Source organism: Metopolophium dirhodum, chromosome 7 (genome assembly GCF_019925205.1).
Source record: "Metopolophium dirhodum isolate CAU chromosome 7, ASM1992520v1, whole genome shotgun sequence".
NCBI lineage: Eukaryota > Metazoa > Arthropoda > Insecta > Hemiptera > Aphididae > Metopolophium > Metopolophium dirhodum.
Genome location: NC_083566.1, coordinates 1,447,695 through 1,461,035, shown reverse-complemented (window position 1 = coordinate 1,461,035; position 13,341 = coordinate 1,447,695). Strand labels below are relative to the sequence as shown.

Here is a 13,341-nt window from a genome sequence, read left to right as displayed (position 1 = left end):
CGTAATTTATACATGAAATATCTTCTATAATTTATTCATAATAATTAATGGCATAATTACTAGGGTTTGTATAATTGATTTGGGTAAGTATGCTTAATTTAGTCCATTGAAAAGTAAAAATAACAACTCGTATTATAACATTATAACAATAACGCAAGTTTAGAATATATGCAAATATACGTAACATGCCTTTGAGTATTTAAAGATACCTATTAGACTGAATCAATATAATATAAAGGGAAGAAAGAAAGTATATAATATGGTATACAATATACACTGCAGTGTGTGATCATGTTGTTCGTATATTTAGTGAATTTAAGCTCAACGAAATGTATGTTTAAAATAATTTTTAGAAAAAAATTCCCTTTTGATAATAACCCCTCGTCGGTAACAATTTGGTAACTTAGGATTCTTTTCATTTGGTACAGGCTACATCATAGACGCACGCCTAAGTTTTCCATCAATAAGATAATTATAAACAGTCACAAAATTAAAATAATATGAAAAAAACACCAAATTAGGTGAACAATAATTTTTTTTCAAAATTATTATCATAATAATGAACACTGTCTTTTTACCGTATTTTTACCGAAAACTATAGTAAAAGCCAATGTGGGGGAAATTGAAATGATAAATAAAATGAATTGTTGAACCTAACATTAAATACACACACGAATAAACGAAATAATTATTACCTACCTACTATGTGATAGTTACATGTTTTGAAATATGATCAGAATTATTAAGCCAAGCATGTTTCTCATTCGTAAAAGAAAATTATAAATTCATTTTATCATACTGATGGTTTACCGCAAAGTACGAAATCCATGTCGGAAACCATTCTTATTTTACCACTCCGCAGTGAACCGAAAGTCACGTTTATCATTTTTCAGTATTGAAATTTAATTTAGCACCTTCTCAGGAAAGCTGTGACTCACTATACACGCTTGCGATACACACACAGATTATTAATTTATGGTATTTTTGAATTTGCCTTAACCGATATTATAAACAAACAAAATGCTATATTCTGGTAGTACCACGTTCATTAGAGACGCCTAAACAATAGCGTGGTAGCATAATTATATTATTTGTTTCGAGATAAATAAACTTGCACAGAAAATTTAATTTATGCATGAAATAATCGTCGAAAACTTATGTAACGCAAATTTGTTTGTTCTCGTATTATTATTATTATTATTATTATTATGGGTTGACTATATGCGAGCTTATAATATTATATACTCGTATAAAACATTTCAATTTAATCCTTAAAACTCGCGAAGACACGTACTTATATGTATATATATATAACATTGTATAATATAATAATTCAGAGGTGCAATAGGTGCTCAAACTGTGCGGTACGCAATGACTGTAGAAATACAGCTTGATTCCATCATAGGCATTTTTTCCCTCGATTGGAAATAATAAAACATAAAAATCTAATATATGGCGGTGCTGAAAAATAAATTTCAAATATTGAAACATTATTTTCATAAATAATTAATAGATATTTTTAAAAATCCATATTAACTTTAGAGTAATTTACTAACAAAAACTAAATTAAAAATAAATTGAACTTGAGCGTGTATCTTTACATTCGTGTTTACGGATAATTTCGTATACAGGGTGTCCCACTGAGATCTGACAAATGAAATAACTTTTGTTCTAATTAATATTTTTAAAAAATTTCTTTTTTATTTTCAGTATTAAAAAATAAAAAATAAAAAATGTATACTAAAAATGTAGCGCAATAGTCTATGAATTATATTTAAAAGAAATTTTTTAAAAATATCAATTAGAACAAAAGTTATTTCATCTGTCAGATCTCAGTGGGACACCCTGTATAACTCGGGACATTGTTACTAGTAGAAAAACTTTAAAAAACATACCTTTAAAATGTTGCCGCGGGTAAACTGTCGCCTCTGTCTCCCGCCCCATTCATACGGTAGGTACTTCGTGAAATACAAACGTTATACAGTCCTTGAGGTCGTGGCTCATAATAATATAGTGGTTAATATGTATATTATATTCATCTCACCGATGATCCGTTTGTTATGAAAACACGCGCAGTAGGTAGTAGACGAAGAATACAGCAGTCTCGCCACACGATATGAATAGATATTTCTAAACCGGTTGCCGCAAGCCGAAGAACAACAATATAAAATATATAATATTATATTGCATTGCAGTACAAACGATATTTGATTATGACATGACCTCAAGTAATTTATAATGCTCATAATATAATACTTGTTCTTAATTCCGTCTATAATGTTTTTAGTTACGATGAGTCGTCGACGACGACGGTCAAAGTATTTTAAAATATATTTTATTTCCCATCGCTCTCGTCTGGCTTTGGGTTGGGAACAGATACCTATACGTATCACAATAATTATTATGCAAACCCGGAGCTGGGCTTAGTACAGTACACACACACACACACACACACACACACACACACACACACACACACATCCAAAGTACGCACAAAATATCAAAATACACGTAGGACATAATCTATACAAATGTATTTTTTTAATCAAAGTTTATTTGGGCTTCCTTGAGTAAAAAATGGTAAATATAAATTTTAACATGAATACGTTGGGCCTGATACACATTTCTTGTTTCTGACTGATTTTTCGTAAGTTTATCGTTGTCGTGGTTATTTATCAACAAAAAAACATATTTAATATGATTCATAGGTTTTTCTTGTATAGGAACAATATTGAGTAGTGTGATTTTTCATTAGTTTTTAGCATGTAGCTATACTCATAGGTATAATAGACGTATATAGTGGTTCCAACATACTACCACAAATATGTCATTTTGTATGTATACATTAATACTTGGGTAACATGATTTTCAGTATTTTATTTTATATTCGACTAGCTGAACCCGTGCGCTTCGTTGCCCGTACTAACTCTATAGTTCAATTCGTTATTTAATATTCGGCGTACGGTGTTTAAAATTAATCTTAACTTTTCCGTTGTCTAGAATAAAAATTCTGATTCGCAGCAGTATATTATCGGGTAGGCAATCTATCAGCTGCGGTAGATCGCGGATACCATGCTGTTTGCACGTAAGTGTATGATTTAACTCTAAAGTATAAAAGTTATACCAAGTTTGTCATATTCTACCTATATGGTGGATTAATATTATAATCAATTAATACAAAATCCTAACCTAACCGTACTAAAATCAGATTAATAAAAAAAACCAAATTTAACCATTTTTAAATTAGGCTATCTTCTTCCCAGAGATCTAATCTACACACAAACATTCAATTATATATATATATTGACAAAAAATAATAATACAAAACAACAAACATGTCCGTAACCAATAGCAAGCAATATACAATACACTATTATTATATAGACGTTTTTGTTGTTTTTGGCCATGTCGCCAGGTGTGCACTTAAGAGGCCATAACTCTGGAACCACTTATTGCACAGCGTACAAACTTGACAGAAACCATCTACATATCAATCTTAATATGGCCTGAATTTTTTATCGAAATCGGTTTGGTGGATCTTGAGTTATAAAATTTATTCAAAATGTACACTTATTTTTATATAATACTAGCTGATCCCGCTGGCATTTCGTTGCCCGTTAAATGTACCAATTCTATATGACTCAAATTTTGTTCAATTCGTTATTTGATATTCGGTGATTCGGTGTATGGTGTATGGTGTTTAAAATTTATCCTAACTTTTCTGTTGCCCGGAATAAAAATTCTGATTCGCAGCAGTATATTATCAGGCAGGCAATCTACCTGCGGTAGATCGCGGACCCCGTGCTGTTTGTACGTAAGTGCATGATTTAACTCTAAATTATCAAAATTTTACCAAGTTTGTCATTTTTACTTAATTCCACCTACGGAGGATTAATATAATCAATTAATACAAAAGCCTAACGCAACCGTACTAAAATCCAATGAATAAAAAAAAAAAAAAAATTTAACACTTTTTAAATTAGCCTACCTTCTTCCCAGAGGTCTTATCTGCACACAAACATTCATTTTTATCTTTACTAATATATAAAATGATAGCGTTTGTTTGTATGTTCGGGATAAACTCCGAAACTACTGAACCGATTTGAAAAATTCTTTCACCAATACAAAACCACATTCTTTGTGAGTGTCATAGGCTAATTTAAAAAGGGAAGTGATCACCCCCGGTAGGTGCTCAAACAGGAATTTTGAGATTTACGATATAAATTTTTGTTTTTTATGGTTGCTATGGGTTAGTTTTTGTTGTTTTTGGTCATGTCGCCAGGTGTGCAATTAAGAGGCCATAACTCCGGAACCACTCATTCCACAGCGTACAAACTTCACAGAAACCATCTACATATCAATCTTAATATGTCCTGAAATTTTTATCGAAATCGGTTTGGTGGATCTTGAGTTATAAAATTTATTCAAAATGTACACTTATTTTTATATAATATATAGATATAGATTATAACATTTCATAGAAGTATTTATGTATTTATTAGTTATTTGACTAAGGTTATCCTTTTCTAGATAACCCATATTTTTTTCTGATTGAATTCAATATAGAGCTCAATTTATTACACCAAAACTATAAATTAATTTATTTGATTGCATTTATGCGTCGTTGTCAGCTATATGGTTTTCAAACAATGTTTATATTTTGAAATGGCCAGAAGCAATGCCAGGCTTCCCATTTTTATTTTAGAACCTATAAATTTGTATTATATTTATGTGTCGTTGTAAACTATCTCGTTATCGATTAATTTATATATTTTGAGATAGCAAGCGAAAATATAATTGCCATATTCCATACCGATTGTTAAAAGTATGAAACAATCAAAAAATATCTCAGCAATAAACTTTAACAAATTTTATTTTTGGTACCCAAATATCTTCGCGTCCAATAATGTCTATGCGCCAATATGGCTGTGTCCGAGTATTATAGTCCGTCTAATTTAATAACACCTATTCTCCCCGTCACGGTCACTTATCTTTGAAAACCTCCAATCGTGACATTTTCTGATTTCTGCTCTTAAATAATATTAACATTACAATCTAAAGTTAAGAAATATTTTCAAAAAAGTATATACATATAGCCCAAACCCCGACGAGAATAATTAACAACGGTGGGGCATCGTAATTTATGATTGTTGCGGTGGGTGGGTGGGTGTAGTCAGACGTGTAACAACGGACATGTCGAAATTACATACTATAACCTATACCCACCTATACGAACGGGACACATACGCATGTCTCGTGTCACGAATGGCGAGCACCCCTGGTCACGCGCTCTGTTAAGCTGGCAAAAGGGACGTCCCGAGTCACGCGTGTGTCGGCGTGTACGGAATGCCAAAATACCGCGAACGGGGGGAGGGGGGGGGGGTGTACAACAGGCAAAAATAAAATAACAAGTTGGTAAAATAGATAAGTGTTCCTACACTTAAAAGTTTACAACACCTATGTGTGTTGTTTTTTTTTTTCTGCGGACACACTTCTTCGGTTTCTCAAAAAGTTCTATCGTGTATAGGTATAGCATGCATATTATATAGTACCTATAGTCATTATATCGATGGAAAATGATTTGTTGGAGGTATACTTTGAAGAGGAAATTTTACAAATAAAAATTAATTGTAAGTTTACCCAAAATTATAAAAAAAATTATAATTTTAACGCAAACATAAAACGAATGTAATTAAATGTATATTACTGTAATGTAATATACATGATTTTGATGTAACATTGTAGTTCGTGCTCGAAAATAGAAATAATGTAAACTTATTTCTAATAAAAATTTGTATCTTATATGCTATTTGTCTTACAAAGGACTAATCAAATGCAATTCAAACAATTTCATTTAAACGGGATAGCGATTTAACAAATTTACTTTACTGCTAGTGAAAGGCCACTTGTATAAGTTTATTTATTACATCCGACGACGGCTCCAATATTTCAAGCGCTTAAATTTTAATTTTGGTGTAACGAAAAACTAGCCTAAATCGCTAAAAACGACCTTCAGTCATGAGAGATTAAATGTTTGTCCGTTTATACGTTTTAACCCTAACCACTAACCGCAATCTGTTAAAACAACCACGAATAATAATAGACCAACAATACAAAAACTCGTTTCAAAAATATAATGAAATTGCCTCCATCATTTTACATGTATTATAATATGTTAAATATGTAACAGAGTAATATACTAACATGATTTTCTCCTGGCCCTAGTCTTTAAAACAATATATTGATTATTGTTTATAATTTTGTCCAAGCTAAACATGTTTCGAAAACGTACATAATTATATTATTTATCTATTGTGTTAAGTGATAAAAGTATGTGTGGTAACAATAAAAAAAGGGCATATGTTATTTTTAGTTTTTGCAGGGAGTCCATATTTATGTTTCATTTGGTTAATGTGGAAACATCAATATGTACCTACTTAAAAATCAAAGATTAAAAAAAATCGAAAATTTTCATTTTTTATTTTAGACCTAGATTCTAAATGAATAGATAAATCGAAGACTATATTTTGAGAAATTTAATAAAATCTTTTGTCCCAGGCCAATATGGTCCAGCTAATAGCTCGATTTGACATGAAAAACTAATAGCAAAAGCCAAAAAAGAATTACTTCAACTATGTTTTTTCCAAAACATGTTACAACAAAATTTCAAAAACGATAAAATAAATATTTTAAAGTTCTAAGAATAATATATTCTGCAGTACCAAAGTTCTTCACGGTACGTTTAAATCGATGATGATTGATGGTTGTTCGACTTTCCGTTATTAGTGACGCATTTTTGGTGCGATTTTTAGTGATGTTAAAATCACAATATGTTAACATTTTTAGATAAACCATTTTATCTTCTTTCTCAACATAAAATTTGCACTGGTTTGATAAAATACTTAATTTTAAATAATTATTAATATGAATAATAGTTTTAATTGCACATACTTATGTGACTATATGGCTATAAGACGTTTTGATTTAAATTGTTTTACTTATATACGTCTTATAACATGGGTAATAACACGTTTCGGAAAAAAACAAACGACAGTGACACGCTTTGAATCAAAAATGTAATTTATTGTACTAGAGTACTAGACCTACAACAAAGGCAAAAGCACGTTTTGGACCGAAATGGTAATAACACGTTTTGACTTAATTCTATGATGGCAATAGTACGTTTTGGGAAAAAAAAAGCCCATTTTTAAACCTGTTTTAACCCACAAAATATTACGGATACGAGACACAGTAGAATACATATATTTGTTTTAGTTTTCTGCCCTTTTTATAGTATAAACAGATGTACCTACTTCAAACTCGCCTTTGAAAAAATTGGCAACTACACGGTTTGAATTGTAACCACAGAGATCTGAAAAATCAAAATTCGATTAATACTATAATTGTAATGGAAATACAAAACGTTACGTTGCTTTTTTAACTTTTGTTGCTGTTGATATTAATACTTTTCTTTGGTGTATTTTTTTTTTGTTAATGTTTCTGACAAAATGAGTTTTGTACAGTGTATAAAAAAAGTCCACAGTCGTCACTTGCACCTCTGTATATCATATACTGCATAGGCGCAATTTGGACAGTTGATTTGGGGGGGGGGGGGGGCTAAATTTATAAAACCAATACAGACCCGCATAATTTTTTTATTAGACGGATTTAAGAATGAATATATTTAAAAACTTAGGAGGGCTTAAATAAAATTAGGAGGGGCCCCTAGACCCCCCCAAATTGTGCCTATGATTTACTGCATATCAATATATATTCAAATCCAGTTTTTACAACAGTTATGTAAAGTATATCCAAGAATAGTTCACAATTAACGCAATAATCTAATAAATATTAAAAATGTTTAACTAACTATAGGTAACTGTAAATTGCAATAATCATACTTTAGAATAGAGAGCTGCTCATCAGCTGTACCTATATAATGTTTCATAATATTTTATAATATACAAAACTAGTAGATATAATATATCAATAATATAAAATAAGTTTTAGTAATTACTATTTTTTTTTTTTAGACTTTTAAAGAGCTAAAACATCCGAACGCTATTTATGAATTTTAATCCTGTAAGTGATAGGTATTATATACATCTCACCCTCATGCGTGCTGTGGAATATAACGCGTATTACTATAATTCGAAAATCGGCTATACGTTTCGACTGTATTGCTGCAGGGTATCTAAACATAAACGCACTTATTATTAACAACATGACGATGATATAAGCGATGAACCCCCTATATATGGTAGATATACCTATATATTGTAAGCCGGCTTACACCCTATAAGCACCTATATGTTATGCCTATTATATACTGATGTGGGGTGATTAGACATCTGTGTTTAGTGATCTATTTCACTGACAATTCATTAATAATCTAAATAAATGGTTGTGTTTTCAATCAAAATATTTTAATAATTGAATGTGATACCGTCTACGTTTTAAAAAATTATCAAATGTTTTTGCTATTTTTGGCATGGTAATTTTTTAGGTTTTCAAATTTTTTTAACGACAATATTCGCTGTATTTTTAATTTTAGAATCAAAAGCAGTAAGGTACTCACACTACCTATCAAATATTGAATAAATTGTTTCTTATCAATCGAAATTACAAAAATGTATTTGGAATATTAGACTGTAACCAGTAAAATTATAAACAAAATCTGATATTACACGATGACTTTACAGAGCCTGCTGCCTTCGTGTACAGTACGTGGCACTGTGGGAGTATGGATAATGCATTAATGCACACAGTATATAAGTCACACGGCCACTACGGCCACTGCTCTATAAGATATATATATATCGTGAACACTACAGAGTAGTGTAGACCAAGAGCGTGGAACATATCCAGATATCCTATACCTTCCGTTTACAAAAATAATTGTTTATTATTGTTATCGTTATGAATTACTTCACGAACTGCATTTAGCAAATATTTTTGCGCGTATTGTAAATTAGAAAAACTGTTATTCGATGTCTTAGTGAAAAGTGAAAACCAATCTTGTGAATACATAATTTTAACACATCACAATAACTTAAAACGCAGATTATTGTGTATCTGTTTAATTTGTTTTTTATCCAACAAATAAAATGTCCTTAATGTATAAAAACCCTAAAACAGAATTTTGATTTGCTATCTGAGACTCTATAAAGTAAAGTAAAATTTAGCCAAGCTGGACGCTTCGTCGAGAGTAATTTATATATTAAGTACACGAAAATGTGTATGTTATGTATAATATACGTTCACTATATTAAAATATTTCGATAAAAAATTATAATAAAATTTATATATTACATCCTAAAAGGTTTTTTTTTATTTAAAAAGCCGCCAAGTAGGTAACCACTTTGATGTATAAGTAGGTGTCGAGTGTACCTCGTCATTAGGTAGGTTATTTAATAGGTTATTGTAATGGATATGTTAAATTTGAATTCGATGATAAATCATTGATACCTATACAATGTAAAACGATTCTGAGCGAAGACGTTCTAACCTTTTTGTACCTAACCAAAATTAATAAATAATAATATTCGGTTGATATCAAATTTAAACAAATGTCCGTATTTGATTGTGAGCAGAGCGAAGGATGTATTGATTTTGCAGTGATAACTATGTATTTTTTTTAAATTGTTTGTGTCCGAAGACACTATTTCTGTTAGAAAAATTGTTCCAATCACCAATACTGTGAGGGTTAATAAATTCTAGTAGGTACTTATTGGAGGTCAAAATCGAAAATTTCCAGTACTTTGTAAAATAATCGGGGGAGGGGGATATAAATATATGTTACGGTTTTAATATCATTATTAATAAATTGTTTGATGACTTAGGTTACCAAAAATGTATACAATGTCCGTTCAGAATTGCCTTTTGTTGTATGCAACGATTAATTATTGAATTCAAATTGAACACTGCATCCATTGTAGTGACATACTCAATGACGACTGACGAGGTACACTACTATAGGTACAGCAGAATAAATTAATGGTGCAGAAATACTTGATGGCCTTTTTTAAAATTTTTTTCCCCCGATTGAAAATAATTTTTAAAGCATTACTGAGACTTGAGAATTGTCCATTTTGACTTCCCAAAATTACCTACCAGATCAAATTTTCTAGTAGACATATCTCCCTCGAAGTCGATTATCAAAGCATTTTTACTTCTAGAAAAAGTGTCTTCAGACACAATAATGAATTTAAAAGAAACACAATATAATCGTTGTAAAATGTAAAAACCACTCCTCTCAGAACCTAAAAAAATGTGAGTAAATATTTGCATTTACTTTTTATGAAAAATATATCTTTATTACTAATATTATTTTATTACGTTTGAATTCAGAGCATACTTATTTAATTATTTGGGTTACCTGTATTATATTCGTATTTCTAACATATAGTCAATCGGAAACAAATCGTTTACGTTTGAGGACAGTCGAAAATACTTTTCCCCGGTACCGCTTATACAGTTATATATACAAACGTATTTTGAGATTATGGTCGACTATTATTATTATTATATGCTTAGTCCTAGTGAGTTTGTTTGAAAATCTCCCGTCAGTATACCTATACCTCATAAACTATTTGAAGGACATATTATACGTATGTATACCATCTGAACATTCGAGTAAAATGTATGGGCAGCTTATAGAGTGGCTTATGCAGCGTTGCCTACATCTTTGACTTAGTAGGTTTAACACGAGAATAACATTGAAATCGCTACATAATACATACGTATACTTACATAATATGCACTGCAGGAGTTCAAAATATTCATATGAACTTTTATAATTTTAAGTCTAATCTTTCACACTTCTCAGACGATGTATTTTGTGAGTAGCTTTTCTTAATCTGGGCGGATGGTATGATATGTTATATGTATGTTTTAATGTTTATACATTTAAATTTTTAAATACCTACATGATATTGTGTATAATACGAATTTATAGGTTAACAAATCGTCACGAATTCACAATGTCACATAAACAGATCAACTCACATCATGTATTTTATTAATATGATATCGTACGACACCCACCTGTGTTGTCTCCGTCCTCTTCACGTGTAGCATCGAAAATTGTGCGTGTTAAGAAGAATCCATTTTACTCAGCTGTTATGCATAATACTTGATGGATTGACCTTTTATCAAATTAAGTGGGTGAGAATATTAACCAGGGCCCCACGTAATCTTTTTATGATATTTTAATTTTTATGAATATTACATAATTAAGCGGTTTAAAATTATTATTTTTAAACAGTATTCGTTAACAATTGTTATTATTATTTATGATCCCTATTATTTGTACATTGTACATAATATATATTATATAGTAATAGTATTTTGATAGAAATTCTATTACTTTGCGAGACATGTGTATTTGTAAATACACATTTTGTATTGCAATCCAATATTGCAAAAAGTTTTGTATAGACACATTCATGTAGTGTGAGATAATTCAACTTTTGAAAGAACATTGCTGATTTAATATTACTAGGTAAAATATTTAAAATGTGTTCAGTACCAAATAACAAAATAAACTGTTACGATGTTAAAAAAATGTCAGTAAAGATGTCTTTGCGAATTCTATGAAACATATATTCGTTAATAGTAACGAAATATGGAAAATGGTTTTTACTCTAAACGTCATAAAATGTATAAAACATAATTTTACATCCAATAACATTCCCTTTAAAGAAAATATATTTTATAATATTACATCTAGATATGAGGGTTATATTTACGTGTGGTTGTGACAGAGAATAAAATATAGCTTTCAATTGAAATCTTTTTTGATGTTTTATTTTTTCATTATAATATAGAGAAAGAAACACCTGTTAATCGAAAAACGCACACTTTTCAATGTAATGCTATACAGGTAGTTATAGTAATTTAAAAATTTAATGAAATATGCAATAAGTTGTGTAAAACTCATATAAATAGTGCCAATGCATGTTTTATATTTTTGTTTTAATAAATATGTGAGGTACCAATGCAACATTTTTTTTTGATTAATTTTATATAATCTTTTAGATAAGAATACAAAACAACCTAAAAAATTGTAAATGTGAATAACAATTAGTGTTTTTTTCTGTACGTATTTATATATATATGCTTTAAATTCATAATCTTTTTGGTTCACATATTATATAACCGTTAATTATTATTTATTTCATACTTAGAATGTGATATATTATATGATAAAAAAATATATGACCATACCATTTACAAGATGTTTATATAATCGTGAAAACAATAAATATGTTTTTAATTTGTTGGTTAAAAATAAATATAGGTATGATAAATAATATAATATTATAGATAATAATAAATATTAATTAATAAATCAATATGAGTGTTTCGGTATATTCACACGTTCATAACATTTCATTTTATATGTGTTATTGTTTTTCAGATTAAATATTTTTTTTATATTTTTCAATTTATAAAAATAAAATAAAAATACTGAAATATATTTTTAATTTGAAACAAAATCGTTGAAGCAATAGTCTGTGGCAAAATAACGTTTTAATTTAAGAACTGATTGACTGTAACTCGAACTTTGTAAAATTAATACATCTAATAATATTAGGTACCTACTATAGTTTATGTTTGAGAATACTACAACTACTTAACTTCTATATTTAGGTTTTATTTCGACGAGTGAAGGGTAGGCATTACGAGTTATGGGACCTAAATTTGGGTAATAGGTATGTTAGGTAATAAATACCGACCAAACTGGTTGAAAGAATAAAAATAATCATGCATTGGTTTTAATTTTAACATTTTCGATCGTAATTCCATCTTATCATAAAATACCTAAAAAAAATAATATTAATAATTATTAATTCGTGGCGTGGTGTGTCGCGGTCCCCACACTCAACTGCGGAAACGCTCTGAGTGTACGTATCGGTCGGTGTTGCTAGCTCCCGGATGGGTGACCACCCGGGATTTTCAGCAATAAATCCTTGCCGCACATACAAAACGTGTTCCAACCACAACCGTTCCTCCTCACTACAAACAAAAACAATGGCAATAGTTACCGGGCTCAATAAAAAAAAAAATTTCTATTAAATCTAAAAACGTAGGTAGGTAGGTACCTCTACGGCTTTACTACGTGGTACGTCGTACATTGTCAACCGTCAGATCACACATAACATACTATTTCAGACAAAAAGGAAAAATCATTATAATTAGGTCTGTTATATTATCATTATTATCTGATGGTAAATAATTAACAATAATATAGAATATACGTGCATTTAAATGCGTGTACATAGATTCAATATTGGCTTATTCATATAAACTACACTTACTTCGTGCAGCCTTTGAATT

General features: G+C 29.8%; 2 protein-coding genes across 4 annotated transcripts in view; both read left to right on the top strand.

Moving 5' to 3' along the window:
* LOC132948138 (prestin) overlaps window positions 1–1,883 on the top strand; it is a 90,071-nt gene extending 88,188 nt beyond the window's left edge. Inside the window, exon 4 of the transcript XR_009664998.1 lies at window positions 1,873–1,883. The gene's annotated coding sequence lies outside the window, so the exon portion shown is untranslated. The remainder of the gene's footprint in view (window positions 1–1,872) is intronic.
* LOC132948140 (arrestin domain-containing protein 3-like) overlaps window positions 1–13,341 on the top strand; it is a 113,567-nt gene that overhangs the window by 18,510 nt on the left and 81,716 nt on the right. The window lies entirely within an intron of this gene.